The sequence below is a fragment of the Arachis ipaensis genome, chromosome B10, assembly GCF_059453495.1.
Source record: "Arachis ipaensis isolate K30076 ecotype BB chromosome B10, ASM5945349v1, whole genome shotgun sequence".
Classification (NCBI taxonomy): Eukaryota; Viridiplantae; Streptophyta; class Magnoliopsida; order Fabales; family Fabaceae; genus Arachis; species Arachis ipaensis.
The window spans coordinates 119522355-119539771 of NC_142435.1; the positions used below are offsets into that span (position 1 = coordinate 119522355).

Below are 17417 nucleotides of genomic sequence, written 5' to 3' on the forward strand. Positions count from 1 at the left end.
GTCTCTTCATGATTCTATTTTTATCTCTAGCCATGGCACGAAGAATTCCTGATTACCTAAGCCATGTTGATGGTACTTATTTTCATGATGAGATGATTCGCTATACATTTCTCATTTAATAGCTAGCTATGAAATACTGACACTTTGTTGAGTTGTATGTGTCGGGTATATTTTGGATGATACTCATCTAATAAACATGTCTTGTGTGTAGTTTTGTATTAATAAAAATTAAAAAATAATTTAAATAAACTCAAATATGATCATGTATTAGGTGTCCAATCTTATTTGTCTATATTCTTGAAAATGAGTTAAGAATAATGTCTCATTAATATTAATTCATTACTAAAAAAAAATCTAAAATCTTTTATATAATTAAAAAATATATTAAAACTAATAAATTTTTTTATGCTAATATCAATAAATATTAAGAAATTATAATTTATTTATAAAATTCTTTATATTTTATATATACGATGTCTCTATCTTTTAACAAAAATTTGAAATTTGCAAGTCAGTGTATATGCATATTTATTTCATTAGTGTCCCATACATATTTCATTGCTTAATAGACTAAATAGTCAATTTGAATTGGTCGTTTATTCGTTTGCTAAAGTAAGTGTTGAGGGGTTTAAATTTTGTCTTTTATATATAATAATTTATTGATAAGTGACAAATCAATAGCAGATTAGTTCTTAATTTATTAAGATGGGGAATATTGTGGAAAAAAATAAGCTTAATAGACTAAATAACATTCATATATTTGATGTTGATGCTGCAATTCAAATCATAATTTACTGGAATAATCTTATTTTAGTGCAATTAACCAAACTCTTTTGTGCAATAGTAACGGATAATAAAACTTAGAATAAATGGTCAAATTTATCATTGAATTATTAAAATATTATTTGTTTTTTAAATTGGCTTTCAAGATTTTTTTTAATTAAATTTGTCCTTCAAAAATTTTAAGTTAGTCATATTAGTTCATCCGTCTCTTCCATTATCGATTGCGTCAAAATTTGCTTGTGGTACGTTAAATGTCATCACACTAACTACAACACACATATGATAGTCTTAATTTGCTACTAACATGATAAATTTATGAAATTAGATTAAATCAGATCCCAAATTGATGAGATCTTGAGGCATTGAAATTCCTCAATTAGAATTGATTTGATCTAATTTCATAAACTTCTCATGTTAACAGCCAATTAGTTGAGCGATGGCCCTTCTACTCGGCACCGTCGGATCACTAAGGCCGATTTCGTCCCTGCTCGACGGGTGGTTGATATCGACACATCTGAGATCGCGATTGACAGATGTGCGCTGTGATATCACTTAGGCTTATTTTGGTAAAACTTTTTGAAAAAGTGCTTGTACTTTTCAAAAGCATAAGCTCTTCATTTTGTGTTTAATAAATAAAAAAGATTATGTCCTTGTGCTTGCGGCTTTTAAAAGATGGGGTTGCTTTTGAAAGCACCTAAGGTGGAGCTTTTCAAAGTTAGCTAGTGCTTATCAAAATTAAAAAATCTAATATAACCTCATACATTAAATAATTTCCAAATTTAACTTACATTTATGCTTATTATAGTATTTTAAAATTTTAAAAGCTACCAAACACAATTATTGTTGCTTGTGTTTATTAAAAGTAATTCTTAAACGCAACAGGAACAATTTCAATCTGGAAAAAGATTAATATCACCTAAAGCGCGAAAAGAAAAATTCAAAAGATTTTTTTCTCTTTTCACAACGAAGCACGCATATATTCCTCTCTTAAACGTAAATGAAACAACCGATTCCAATCCAAACGAACTGAATTCGAAGTTTCTAGCTCTGGGAAACAAACCCTACTGAATTGAAAGGGAGAACAAAAAATGCGAAGAGGTGAATCTTGTCGAGCAAGAAGTTAGGGAAGAGGTGGCTATTGGTGAGGTAATGGTTGCAGCAAGGGCAATCGCTCTTGTTGCAAAGGTGAGTGGTGATGCACATGTAGCAGAAGCTGTGTCCACGGTGGCAGACAGAGGCTGACGTCGATAGTGGTAGGAATCGTGGAGGTGTTCCTTCTGTCATTGGAGACTTAAAGGAAATTAAGGGTAAAGTACTAAATTGGTCCCCTACGTTTGGGCGTAATCTTGTTTTGGTCTTTAAACTTTAAAGTGTCCTATTTGAATCCAAAAAAATTTTATTTAACTTCAATGTAGTCCCACCGTGAGGTCAAAGTTAAATAATTAACGGAATGTCCTACATGACAGCAGTACAAGAACAAGGTCGATAATTTGGAGAACAAATACAAGCTTCAGAGGTACAAAATCAATCGTGGATGAATCAAAAATATTTATTTATCATTTTTCTTACAATTTAAATGAAATATTTTCTATAAAACTAAGGAGAATGATAAATAAATATATTAATGCATTCATGGTTGATTTTGTGCCTTTGGAGCTTGTACTTGTTCTCCATATTTTCGACCTTGTTCTTGTACTGCTGTCATGTAGGACATTCTGTTAATTATTTAACTTTGATCTCACGATGGGACTATATTGAAGATAAATGAAATTTTTTTGGATTCAAATAGAATACTTTAAACCTTAAGGACCAAAACAGAATTATGCCCAAATGTAGAGGACCAATTTAGTACTTTACCCAGGAAACTAGGGTTGGAACTTGGAAGGGAGAGGGAGAGGGTAGGCGTTCTCGTGAGGCTGGGTTGGGAATTGGGGGACTGGGTTAGTGACTTAGGGTTTCTTTTTTTTATGGCGTCAAAACGATGCCGTTTCTGAATTTGGATTACAAAATCGGGCCTTTCAAAAAATTGGCCGGTTCAGTCGGTTTATCGGTTAACCGCCGATTCGGTCAGATAATCAAACTTCATGCCCTTGAGAGTCACTTGAGAGGTACCCATCTCCCAAGGGGAATTAGGCTGGGCAACCACACTATGTAGTGCATCATAATCAAAGGTCATGCTGTGCAACTCCTCCTCAACCCTGTGGAAAGCATCCTTATCACTGATTTTAGGCTGACAGTGGAGGATCTCCTCAATATCCACCTCTGTGACCATGACCTGCCTGTCTCTGAGGTGAACTAAGTCAAGGGTCACTTTGAAGAAATTGCAATAGAACTCTTGGACCCAAGACTCATTCACTCTCACTAGCTCTCTGTCTAGGAAGGCTCAGCCCCTCTCCTCAATCCGGCACTCAGTATACTGCCTTAGATCGGAGGGGATAACTAGCTTCTTCTCCAAAATGAGCTTCCGATGCTCAAAGTGCTGAAATCGGAGCTCACAACATAGATTGGTAAACTTCTCTGAGTTGGTAGGAGGCGTGGCTTGATCCGCCTTCTCCTTCTCAGAGAGACGCTTCTCAAATAGACCGGAGGTCACCCGCTCAGTAGATGACTGAGACCTCTTCCTTTTATTGGAGGTGATCTTGGCTTTCCCTTTACCTCTGTCGGACATCTTGAAAAACAGAAATTACAAGATACAGAATATTAAGCAAAGCAGAGGAATGGAAAGCAAGTATATAAACAACAGACAGAAAATAGGAAACAGAAGGGTATTGAGGTACATTCATGAAGTGAGCCAAAGAAATAAATTCTTGGAACGCAAGAAAAATAGAATTCAGACATCAATCAGAAACAATCCAATAATTCATGCAATGATAGTAAAGATGCTTGTTTATTAAGAAACAATAATTATCATGCCCAAAAGAATATAAAAGAGTTAGTTTGAAAAACTAAAAAGAAAAAAAGTTAGAAAGTCAATTAAGTCAAAAGTTAGAAAAGTGGGTTAGAAATCAGTGGCATGGTAATGTAGTTCTTAACCAAAAGAAGTTCACAAAGTTTAAGAACAAGCAAGCTCACATCCATGTATACAATGCAAGTCATTGATGATAAAATATGTAATGCAAGAAGCACAAAGAGGATTGAAATCATCATCAATGCGTTTGATGACTAAATTTGTAAAAATTGGTGTGATGGAATTGAAATATGCACTTTGTGTAACCAAAAGAGGGTTGAAATCAATTTTCATTTGAAAAGGTATACACCAGTGAAAAGCACCAATTTGTTACAAATATAAAGAACCTCAATTAAAAGAAAACAAGTTCAAGTCAAATGGCCAAGTTACGAAAACAGCTTCATTGGTTAAGGGAAATGGAAATTGCACTTGAACCAAGAAGACGAAAAGGCTATGAATTAAACTTGAAATATTGAAAACACAAAGAAGGTTCGCATTGACTTGGTTAACCAAGGCCCTATTTGACACAGAAATCCGTCAAATAGTTCCTTGATTTTGTCAATCACAAATGCACATGAAAAGGAACCAAAAGAAACACAGAAATGCCAACAAATCAACCCATGAACTAAATTTGGGAAAAGCTAAATGAGTTTCAAAACAAAAAGTACCAAATCCAATTCATGAGTTGGGAGTTAAAAACAAACAATGTTTTTTTTTAGAAAATTTTGGCAACATTCCAGCAGTAAATTGGACGTTTCCGGATTAAAACAGCAGCAAAACAACAACTCATATGAATTCAGAACAATTCAAAGAGGTACAACAAACAGTAAATCCATATGATTCAGACAACATTAAGCTAGATCAGCATAGCAGCAATATACAACTCAATTGAACCTCAAATAGAACGAACCAAAATAGAACATTGCAAGCTTAAGTGAGTCAAATAAGAGCAGCACTTAATATCATGGCATCAAATACAGCAAGTAAATCAATGAGAACAAATACCAAAATCAAATACATGAATCAATGAAGCATGTACCATATCAGACAGCAAAATCAATAAACATTTAATCCTAAATCCACTAATAAAAAACTAAAATTACCTAACCACCTAGAATCAACTAACGTGAATTTCTAACTAACTAATTGAACAGAAATTAAGCAATGCTAACTATACTACTTTAACAGAATAAAAAGAGCGCAGAAAGGAGAACATGGGAAACCAGGGAGGGAAGCAGAAACAGAGATGGAGACTAGAAGGGGGAGAAGAGCAGTGCCGACCCAGGGACGGCGGCTACTGATAGCGGTGGTGACGGCAGAACTGAGGCGCTGAATAAAGGCGCTGAACTCAGGGAGCAGGGGGAGCACCAGATTTTCGTTCTGGTACAGAGACGGTGGAGTGAAGTGAAATGGAGAAGAAGGGAGGGCGAGTGGTTGTGGTAGAGGGTGGAGATTGCCAGCGGCAATGGGTGGCCGCGGCGGTGCTTGATGGCAGTGAGGAGAAGGTGGAGCGAGAGAGGAGAAGCGGAAGAAAGAGGGAAGAAAGGTAAGAAAGGGGTTGGCGGCCGGCGGTAATGGGTTCGCCGGCGATGATGGGTGGCAGTGGTTGAAGGTCGCTCAATGGGGGTTCTGTGAGTTTGAAGAGGAAGAGAAAGGGACGTTGGAGGGAAGAAGGTGAAAAGTGACGCGAGTGGCTAGGGTTCTCTCGCGTTAGGGGAGTTAGTGAATTCAAATCCACGAGTACGTTTGGATAATGCGCGTGTGGACGGGAAAAAAAAAGACGTTGACGTGTACGCGTCCAGAATGCGTAGGCATGAGAGAAGGTAAAGAGAGTACGACGCACACGCGTCGTTTTCGCGCACGCGTGAAAGGAGAGAAATGAAATTGACGTGTACGCGTCGATCACGCATACGCGTGGGGCACAATTGTGCTAAACGCACAATTTCAGCGCTTCTCTCGTGCAACTCTCTGGATTTTGTATTGGTGGTGCAGCATTGAGGCGTTGACGTGTACGCGTCGGTCACGCGTACATGTGACGGCCTCTTTTTTTTTTTTAGAAACACCAAAACAGAGCTTAAAATTTTCCTAACACTTTCTATAACTCCAAACCAACCAAAATGCAAATTAACAATATTTTTGAGTTTTTGAGGGTTTTTCACAAAATTTGAGAAAACTTGCAATTCAAGCAAAAACTCAAATTCAAAGAATCATCCTTATTCGAAGCATAAAACCAACAAACAACCTAGCAACCAAAACAAAATATGCAAAAGAATAAAAGGAAAGAACTACCTAATAATGGCAACTCAATTCATTCATTGATTATATCTACAAGAGAAATGGAAAGAGTTTACCATGGTGGGGTGTCTCCCACCTAGCACTTTTATTTAAAGTCCTTAAGTTGGACCATTGATGGGGTGCTTGTCAAGGCGGCTTGTGCTTGAATCCTTCCTTGAATCCCCACCAATGTTTGCATATCCAATGTCCACCGGGATCCCAAATTAGGCGCATAAAGCCTTCAAGCAAATTGAAACAAGTGACAAGGCCCCAAAGTTGTTGAGTGTTGAAGTGGATTCCGGGGTTCCAAATCTTGTTCTTACACCCATCTTCAAGTTGACTACCATAGTTCAATCCGGGCGACAAGACTTGTGAACTCTCCTTGAAGTACCCACCTCTCCTAGATCTTCTCAATTGAGTATTATGCTCCCATTTGCACTTAGAGCTTGAAAACTCAACCATAGTGAACCTTAAATTGCGGTGCCGACCACTAACCAACTTTCTCTTACTTCCCATTCCACAGAGAGCTCTAAGTTGACCATCCATTTCAAGCAAACCATATTCAAGTGGAATGATAAATCTTAGAGATAAGAGCTTTACCCACTTTCATGATGTAAGGAACGATGGTGACTTAGGAAGGGGGGCCTCCCCACATTTTGGCAGTGCAAGGTCCACTCCCTTGTGCTTCTCTTTAAATTCCTCCACCTCTTGACAAGCATCTTCAATTTCAATTCCTTGTTCACCAACTTCTTCTACACATTTCTCATTGCTTAAGTAATGTGTCGGAGGTTGTGCATTAGCCTCCTCAATATCAAATTCACAACACAATGAGGACAATTCAACAATCTCTAATAACACATTGGTTGGTGCGGAATTATCTTCAATAACAAGACTTGTCACTTGCTCAACTTCTTCCAATCCTTCATTACTTAACATATGCCTTGGAGGTTGCACATCCTCCTTAACATCGTTTTCTATTCCAATGGAAGAAGACTCAACAAGATCATCAAGGGGATTGATCAATGTGGACAAAAAATTACTAATGATGGAATCCACTTCTTGATCAATTTCCCTCAACTCTTTATCCACTTCCTTAACATCAATGACCTCGACTTCCTCCTCTTGATGGAAATCCTGCTTCAGCTCCTCTTTTTCACCTTGAAGCTTCAAATTCACTCCCTCACTATCTTTGGTTGATTCTCCACATTCATCAATGGAAGTGCCTTGATTGCATGAGCTTAGGTGGGAGACTATGCGGCTAACGGCTTCATTCATAGTTTCCAACATGGCTTCCAACCCCTTATGCTCTTCTTCTTTATTTTGAAGGCGAGAATAGAGATCTTTTTGTTCTTGCATTAGGGGTTTAAGAGATTCGTCCAATGAAGGCGGTGGTAGAAGAGAGGGTTTATTGTTTGGAGGAAAGGTATCATAGTTGGAAGGTGGTTCATCTTGGTGAAAGTATGGAGGTGGTGTGTATGAAAGTGGTGGTCTTTGTGAGTATTCGTATTGAAATGGTGGTGGCTCTAAATATGGCTCATATGGTTGTTGGTATGGTGGATATGGATTAGGATCGTTTGGAGGTGATTGGTGGTATGGGGCTTGTGAGTAAGGTTGTTGAGGGCTATATTGAGGAAAAGAATTGTATGCATGTGGTGGTTGTGGTTGACAACCACAATTAGGGTCACCACATCCATTAGATTAGTAAACATTAGGAGTTGGATTATACCCATAAGAAACCGGAGGAGGTTGTTGCCAAGAAGTTTGTCTATATACTTGAGGCTCCTCCCACCTTTGATTTCTAAATCCTTGATACAAACCTCTATTGAAGCTTTCATTTCTATTTCCTACAACATAGTTTGAACCAAATTCGAAGCCAAAGGGATGAGAATTCATAGTGAAAAGGAAAAACAAAAACAAAACTATTAAGAGATAAAGAAACAAGAGCAAACCTATTCACACTATCAACATATATACAATAACCAATAACAAGCACACATTGCAACTCCCCAGCAAGGGCGCCAAAAACTTGATGGAGCAAAACCTGTCGGCTTAGAATTTCTTCTCAGTTAGAGGAAAATAACTTCGTTGCAAGTACAGTTCCAAACCGACAAGTAATGCTCAAATCAAAGTTTAATTTTTGGTTGTCACAAGTCCAACCCAATAAAAGTAACCGAGAGTATTAGTCCCGAGTCGTTCTCCCTATGAATCACAATCGAGTGCTCAATTATTGGTTATGAGATGCAAGGGGGTTGGGTTGATAAAACAAGAAATAAAAAAGGCAAGAAAATAAAGCAAATAATTAAAGAAAGCAAGTAATAAAGAGAGGCATTCATGGCAAGGATTGAGAATCTAGGCTTTCTATCCTAGTCACTAATCATATTACAATAATTATCAAAAGCTAATCTTATTTAGTCATCTCCAACATAGGAAAAGGTAATAATGTTATCTTCACTTGAGAGAAAGTCAAATAAGACTAGTTAATCTCAATCCAAAAGTCTTAATCAACTCACTAATTGAATTAGCAAGAGATTAGAGTCAATGAAAACAATATTAACTAACAACTCTAGATCACCAACCTAAGTTGGGTATTAATGACTCAAGATCACCCAATTTCTTCAATATTTCTCAACAAAAACAAAACACACTTTCATCACCCAAGAATTTCACCTTTTTCCCATATTTACTCAACACACACACCACTATCTCAAGCTAATCAAAGATTCAAATAAGTCAATAAATTATTTTCCGCTTAAAGCTAGTAATGTGGTAGCATAAAGAACAAAGAGGTTTAAAAGGCTCAAAGTGGCAAATAAGGGTAAATGAAATGGTAGGCTCTTTGGGTTGAGTGAGCTTATCATCAAGTGATGGCCTCAATCACACAAATGCATGAATATACACTAAATAATGGACATATAGAATGGAACAAACCAAAGATTGCAATCATAGAGAAGAAAACACACAAGAATAAAAATCATGGTTAAATGATGTAACCATACCACTAGGCTCAAAAACTCACAGGTTGTCTGTTTTTAGCTCAAAAATCATATTCCAAACTATATATATACATCATGCAAGTTCAAAAATTTCAACTCAAATCAATTTGAATTTTCAATGCCCTTTCTAAGAAAAAGAAACATTCCTTGAAATTTTTTTTTTCAAATTGACCAAAATTTACTATATATATATACTAAATGAAATGTTGTGATTATGAAAAGCCAAAAATTTTTAGTTCACTCCCTATTTTTTATCAAACCAAATTCTCATATGCAAAAGGGTAAACTAAGCTCAATAATCCACATTTTTTTAAATCACAACTACTAATATATATATATATATATTACTAAACTAAAAAATGCAAATCCAACTACCAATCTAGAGTATATACAAGCCAAAGTACAAAATGCGATAAACTTAAAAGTATCCAAAATAACTAATATATACAAAAGCTGAAAGTGCAGTAAAATAAAGTGCGAATATTGAAAATAAGGCGAAATAAAACAAGAATGTCTGAAATGGTCACCAAAATAAAATCCACCGAAGACGGTGACCTCCCCGGCAACAACGTCAAAAACTTGATGGAGCAAAATTCGTCGGTTTAGAATTTCTTCTCGGTTAGAAGAAAATAACTTCGTTGCAAGTATAGTTCCAAACCGACAAGTAATGCTCAAATCAAAGTTTAATTTTTGGTTGTCACAAGTCCAACCCAGTAAAAGTAACCGAGAGTATTAGTCCCGGGTCGTTCTCTCTAGGAATCACAATCGAGTGCTCAATTATTGGTTATGAGATGCAAGGAGGTTGGGTTGATAAAACAAGAAATTAAAAAGGCAAGAAAATAAAGCAAACAATTAAAGAAAGCAAGTAATAAAGAGAGACATTCATGGCAAGGATTGAGAATCTAGGATTTCTATCCTAATCACTAATCATATTACAATAATTATCAAGAGCTAATCTTATTTAGTCATCTCCAACATAGGAAGAAGATAATAATGTTATCTTCACTTGAGAGAAAGTCAAATAAGACTAGTTAATCTCAATCCAAAAGTCCTAATCAACTCACAAATTGAATTAGCAAGAGATTAGAGTCAATGAAAACAATATTAACTAACAACTCTAGATCACCAACCTAAGTTGGATATTAATGACTCAAGATCACCCAATTTCTCTTTTCAAGCCAAGAATGTTCAAAAAGCTACTCTAACATCCAACCAAGCATTTTGTCAAACACTTGGAAGGCATAAAAGGAAAACATGGTAAAATTGCAAGAATAATAAATCTACAACTACCCAATGCAAGGAAAAGTAACAATTAACAAAGTAATTAACTATAAGAAACATAAATTGCATTAATTGAAATTAAAATCAACAAAGTGCTCATAAACATGAAAAATGGCAAAATAAAGGAAATGGCAAGAGAAACTAGGAGAATTAAAGTACTAGAACAAGAAATTGCAATGAAAACTAGATCAAAACAAGAATTAAACCCTAGATCTAAGATGAAATTAACATAAAACCCTAATTCTAGAGAGAAGAGAGAGCTTCTCTCTCTAGAAAACTACCCTACATCATCCTAAGCTAATCTAATTTTCCCCCATGACCCATCTTGAATTCTGCATGAAATAGCCTCATAAATAAGTTGGATTTGGGCTTGGATAGCTCAGAAATCGCCCCCAGTATATTCACTTTAATGAGGTCACGTGATCAGTGTCATGCGTGCACATGGACGATCCATGCGCGTCGCTGGCAAATTTCCTCCTCACACGTACGCGTGGATGAGGCGTGCACGTGGCCATGAACCCTCCAAATGCTCATTTCTTCATGAATTCTCCATCTCTTCACTTCTTCCATCCAATACTTGCCTTATAAATCTGAAATCACTCAACAAATATATCAAGGCATCAAATGGAATCAAAGTGAATTAAATTTAGCTATTTTAAGGCCTAAAAAGCATGTTTTCATACTTAAGCACAAATTTAGGGAGAATTACAAAAGCATGCTATTTCATTGAATAAATGTGAGATAAGTTGATAAAATCCCCTAAATTAAGCACAAGATAAACCACAAAATTGGGGTTTATCAGTAATCGTACATAAGCTTGATGACATTAGTACACTCTTGTGTACTTGCATTGTTATTTGGCGTAAACCTATCAACGCAAAACTTAAGATTAGTAGTTTACTAAAAAGTTATTTGAAGTAATCTATAAACTTTAATTATATTTATATTTTTTTAGAAATTTCGGTAGAGTTTCATCTATAACTAGAATGCGCCAAAAACTCTATCCATCAACAATTCACTTAAACAACAACATCTATCAACAATCAACAAACAAGAATGAAGTAGCAACATCCATCAATCAACAATAAGTAGTTCAATTAATTAAGATTAGTAGTTTCATTTATATGGCATTATTATTTGACTTAAGCAGCAACATCCATTAAAAGTCAAGAATTATCAAACACAATAAGCATTTCAAGCCTATTAACCTAAATCGTGCATTTCTTAACAACCTAACTCCACTAAAACTAGAAAGTTGTGTAACTAAACTAAACTGACTAACTACAATGGTTTGCATATAAAAAGACTTAAAATAGTACTTGAGAGGTGGTGAAGGGGCTTCTAGCTGGAATCCGTGAGAGGATTTTGACACCGCGGTGTCTATCACTGGAGGCGGCATCGTCGAGATAGTGCGCTGCTAGGCGGATGGAGGTGGTGGAGGAGTCCACTCTGACGAAACAGACGGATGACTTCCTGGTTGCGAGGGTGGCACAGCAGTATGAGTCATGTAGTTGTGGTTAGCGACCATGATGAACCGGCTGGTCCTGTGCACCCATTGTCTGTGACATCACAGGGGTAGTTGGAGTAGAGGAGGACGACTGAGAAGTCCTAATGGTACCAGTAGAACCTTTTCCTCTACCACAACCACGAGGTCGATTAGTGACACCTCTACCTCTCGTTATGTTTGCAAAGAGCATATCAATTAACACTAGTCACAGAAACAGTGCAATAGCAAAAATAAAATTTATAGACATTTTAATCCCATAAATCGGCAAATACAACACAAATCATGTGTATATTTATATTATTTAGAAAAAAAATTTGGCATAACCTCCCCTAAAGTTGGACATATATCCACCTTTACGGTTCCCACAAATCCAACCAACCTCAATCATAAATTAAAACTTAAAAATAGCCACAACATATACAAAATAACTTAATCAGTTAACTAATTAGTTGAGTTCCTAACTACTTAGGTCTTTTAATTTGTTCATCATCAAACCAATAGTTTAATCAACAACACCTCAAAACATATTTTAATTATAATCAAAACAAATCAAAAGCAAATAATGAACACAAAATTATAATAACAAATCAGAACCAAAATAACAAACACAAAATTATAATAACTAATCAGAACCAAAATTATAATAACAAATCAGACCTTATTCCTATTTTAGAAAAAGAGAAGTTCAGAAGCATTACCTGAAGAAGAGCCAATCATCAGGTGCTACTTCTCAGTAACCCTATAAAACTCTAGACCCTTTAATATTTAATACATATGAGCCTACCACACTAGCATAATCATACATGTTAGTTAGGTTTATACTTTTATTTTATTTGTTTTAAAATCAGACTTAGACTTCAGCGTATATACACCATATAGATTATAATATAAAACAATTAATATAGTATTCAAAAAAAACAAATGGCATATAATTCATAGAGTACAACAAAACGTCATTCACATATATATACATTTAGAGTTAGTTTGAACGGACTTGACTGACTTGTTCACACACACACACACAGTCTTGAGCATCACTCATAGCATCTCCTGTGGGGTCTTGAAACACATGCTCCTCTGGTACCTCTATGAATATAACTCCAGTGGTGGCGATCAAGTCGGAATCCTCCCCATCACATACACACACACACACAGTCTTGAGCATCACTCGCAGCATCTCCTATGGGGTCTTGAAACACATCCTCCTCTAGTACCTCTATGAATATAACTCTAGTGGTGGCGATCAAGTCGGAATCCTCCATCTGTGGAAAAAAGGAAAAAGGAAGGGTGAGAACCTATATGATTCCCAATAAAGTACTAACGCAAAAATGTATCTCTCTTGTTGCTCCTAGGGTTCTTGGCTCTAACATCATGAGTTATTCTGTTACTTAGTTTCTTAACCTTAATTGTTTTACTAACTCTTCTCTCCTTTCCGTATTCGTAACTTTCAAAGTTTCTTTATTAATCTTTTCTCTTATCCTTATCATAACTTACAGATTACATATAAACACAAAAAATCATAAATATAAAGAAGCACACAAAGAACATAGCAAATAGCAAACACAGAGAATGAACAATAAACAAATACAAGCAAATGTGCAAACAATACGATGCATGCATGTTCCTAATGCAGGCCATGAGCTCATGCGTCAGTTAGCTACCCACACCCAACGTTATCCGGGACGAATCCTGGATATATTTTCTCCATTGAATCAGTTAGCATAGGTACCACATGGGTATCCCCATGTCAGTCAGATACCAAAGCCACACAGATTTATCCGTATTAGTCAGGCTAAAACTATAATCATAATATTACTATAGTAATATTGCTATAGCAAATGAGCATTCAGTGAGAAATGGGGTACCATATGGGCAAATCCATATCACTCAGATACAACTCTACTTTAAAGTAGGCATTCCCACATACAACTCTACCTAGCTAGTACGTTTTTTCTAGCTGGGGTCTCTGTCTGGTCCGTTGATGAGTCCATATTTGATGAGATATTTTGGCTTGATTTGAATAGATTTCATCACATAAACTCACACTTAAGCACCAAAATAGCATACTTTTGTATTGTATCCCTAAATTGATCCTAAATGTGAAAACATGCGTTTTTGTGCTTAAATTAGTGATTTTAATTCCACTTTCATGCCATTCGATGTCGTGATATATTTTGTGAGTAATTTCAGGTCATTTAGGCAAGAATGGGTTGGTAAAAGTGGAAAAAATCATGTACAAGGGAGAACACATGAAGAAAACAAGAAAAAGCACACACAGCCAAGTGTGCGTGCGCACAAGTAAGCGTGCGTACACACAAGAAGGAATTAGTATGTGTGCATGCGCATAACCCTCTGTGCGTACGCACAGGTCCCTACACGTGGTTTCATTAATAAAACACGTGATCCGAGATTTTGGGGGCCTTTGGCCCAATTTGGGAAGGTTTGATGCTGAATGGGAGTGCTATATGAAGGGGATATCAATACATATGAAGGAGGCATTATTACAAGCTTTTTTTTTAGGTTTTAGTTTTTAGTTTTCATTAGTTAGAAATCATCCTTAGGAGTAGGAGTAGTGTAGATAGAAAATGCTCTCCTAGGGTTTTGATTGTAGCATTTTATAGCAAGTTTGATCTTGGATTTTGCTTCTTTTATTATAAGTACTCTCAATTTCTCTCTTTAATTACATCATCTTTACTTTCATTTCCTTTTGGTTCAAGTCACTTTGTTAATATTTGTAATTTTGAGTTTCTTGAAGTTTTGATTGATGAAATTCATGTTTTATGCTTTATATATGCTTGATTACTTGTTTATAGTTGGAATTGTGAATAGTTGGTTATAGTTTTCTATTTTCCTTTGCAATTTCCCATGTTTTGCTTTTGTGCCCACCAAGTGTTTGTGAAAATGCCACTTGATAATTTTGAGTAGATTTTCACACCTTGGCTTGGGATTTGAGTTCCTAGGATACTAGAGTCATAATGTCCAACATTTAGTCGTAATTCTTGGGTATTTAGTTGACTCTTGTTTCCATTGAAGCTAGCTTTTTACCAATTAATTTGGTAAGTTAGCTAGGACTTATGGATTAAGATCAATTATACTTGCTTGACCTACTCTTCGATGTTAGGGGTTAACTAAGTGAAATTGACTCATCATAATTGCCATAGTTGTGGTTATGACTATGATAGGATTCCTTGGAGTCTCATTCCCAAGTCATGGCTCTTTTATACTTATCTTTGCATTTTCACTAAGTTTTGATCTAGCTTCCTTTTTACTTGCATTTATACCAATTTTGATCATTTCTTAGTTCTTTTATTTCTTAGTTCTTTTAATCTTTTGTTCCTTCATTTCAAAAACCCCTTTTTCCTTACAATCGAAAGCGTAACACTTCAATTGCATCCCAAGGAAGAACGACCCGAGGTTGAAAGACTCTCGGTTTATATGTTTTGTATTTGAAAATCTAAACTTTGATTAAGAGGATAAATTGCCGGTTCGGACTATACTTGCAACGGAAGAAATTCTATTTTATCTAAATTCCGAACCGTCGTAATTCTCTCTATCATCCATATGTTTTCTCAGATGGAGTTTTTCTGTCCAGTCAATATGTTTCTTTGATTGGGGGCATAAGGCATCTTGGGGCTAGCTCTTATCTCAGGTGAATCTTTTAACTCTGTATTTTTTCTTCTGTAAGGGATCACTACTTTTAATATTTTTTCAAATATTTAAATACTTTTTTCTCATCTTTCACTCTAAAATGTCTCCGACGTTCCAATTTCTTTTTTATACTAAAAAATATCAAACGACCTTTAAATCCCGCAAATTTTATATTCATGCGTCCATATAGAACTAAAGTTTCTAAAGAATTAAGAATCACATTTTTCTGAATGGTCTAGCTCAACTTATTGAAGAGAAACCAAGACTCCTGTGCTAGCTTTTCAAGAAGCACCTTGTTTCTTTGCAAGGTGGATATACATCATGAAATATTAGCAGAACGACTCAAATTACTAATGGAGGTATTCTAGGGACTCTAAGGGTCAGTTTGGTTTTAGTTTTGGGTGTTCGTATTAAGAATTGGATTATTTATTATAAATATTCAAAGTTCGCTTGCTGAAATGAAGATTTACACCGGTTCGGAATTTAGCAAAATAATTTCGTTGTGAGCATAGCCCAAACCGAAATTAGATCCTCAAATCAAAGTTTAATTTTTGGTTGCCACAAGTCCAACCCAATAAAAATAACCGAGAGTATTAGTCTCGGATTGTCTCTTAAAGAAATTACAGTGAGGTGTGCGTACTATTGGTTATGGTATCCAAGGGGTGGTTTGCAAATAAGGGGACAAGAAATTAAATGGCAAGAAATGTAAAGCAAACAACCAAAGAAAGCAAGTAATAAAGAGAGACATTCATGGCAAGGATTGAGAATATAGGCTATCTATCCTAGTTATCAATCATAATACAACACTTAACAAGAGTTAATCCTATTTCGTCATCTCCAACATAGGAAGAAGGAATAATTTCATCTTCATATTGAGAGAAAGTCAAATAAGACTAGTTAATCTCAATCCAAAAGTCCTAATCAACTCACTAATTGGATTAGCAAGAGGTTAGAGTCAATGGAAATAATATTAAATAACAACTATAGATCACCAATCTAAATTGGGTATTGATGACTCAAGATTGCCTAATTTCTCCTTCCAAGCCAAGAATGCTCAAAAAGCTACTCTAACATCCAACCAAGCATTTTGTCAAACACTTGGAAGGCATAAAACGAAAGCATGTTAAATTGCAAGAATAATAAATCTACAACTATCCAATGCAAGAAAAATAATAACAGCTCAATTAAGTAAGAAAGAAACATAAAACATAAAATTGCATTAAAGAAAAGGGAAATTAATAAGAGTTCATCAACACAAAAATGACATAAAAGGGAAAATTAACAAGGAGAACTAAGAGAGCAAAGATGTAATAACAAGAAATTGAAAGGAAAACAATAATTAAAACCTAGATCTAAGAGGAAAATAAACCTAAGAACCCTAATTCTAGAGAGAAGAGGGAGCTTCTCTCTCTAGAAAACTAACTAAAGCATCATCCTTGCTAATCTAATTGCTCCCCCTTTGACCCATCTTGAATTCTGCATGAAATAGTATCAGAAATGAGTTGGATTTGGGCCTGTACAGCTCAGAAATTGCCCCCAGCGAATTCACTTTAATGAGGTCACGTGCTGGCTGTGACGCATACGCATGGGTCACGCGTACGCGTCGTCTGGCGTTTTCCTTGTCACCCGTACGCGTCGCCTGGACAACCTCCTCTTCACGCATGCGCGTCGGTCATGCGTGCACGTCGCTCTAAATGCTCCAAATCCTTGTTTTTCCATGAATTATCCACTTTGCATGCTTTTCTCTTCACTTCTTCCATCCAATACTTGCCTTATGAATCTGAAATTACTCAACAAACATATCAAGGCATCGAATGGAATTAAGGTGAATTAAATTTAGCTATTTTAAGGCCTAAAAAGCATGTTTTCACTCTTAAGCACAAATTTAGGGAGAATTGAAAAACCATGCTATTTCATTGAATAAATATGAGAAAATTTTATAAAATCCCCTAAATTAAGCACAAGATAAACCACAAAATTGGGA

General features: G+C 35.8%; 1 long non-coding RNA gene across 1 annotated transcript; it reads right to left on the bottom strand.

Moving 5' to 3' along the window:
• Positions 1-2501: 2501 nt before the first annotated feature.
• Positions 2502-5527, bottom strand: LOC110267759 (uncharacterized). Its single transcript, XR_002355668.2, has 2 exons — positions 5012-5527; positions 2502-3451 (listed from the first exon to the last, which is right to left on the bottom strand). It is a non-coding gene; the product is annotated as an uncharacterized LOC110267759 (long non-coding RNA).
• Positions 5528-17417: the final 11890 nt, after the last annotated feature.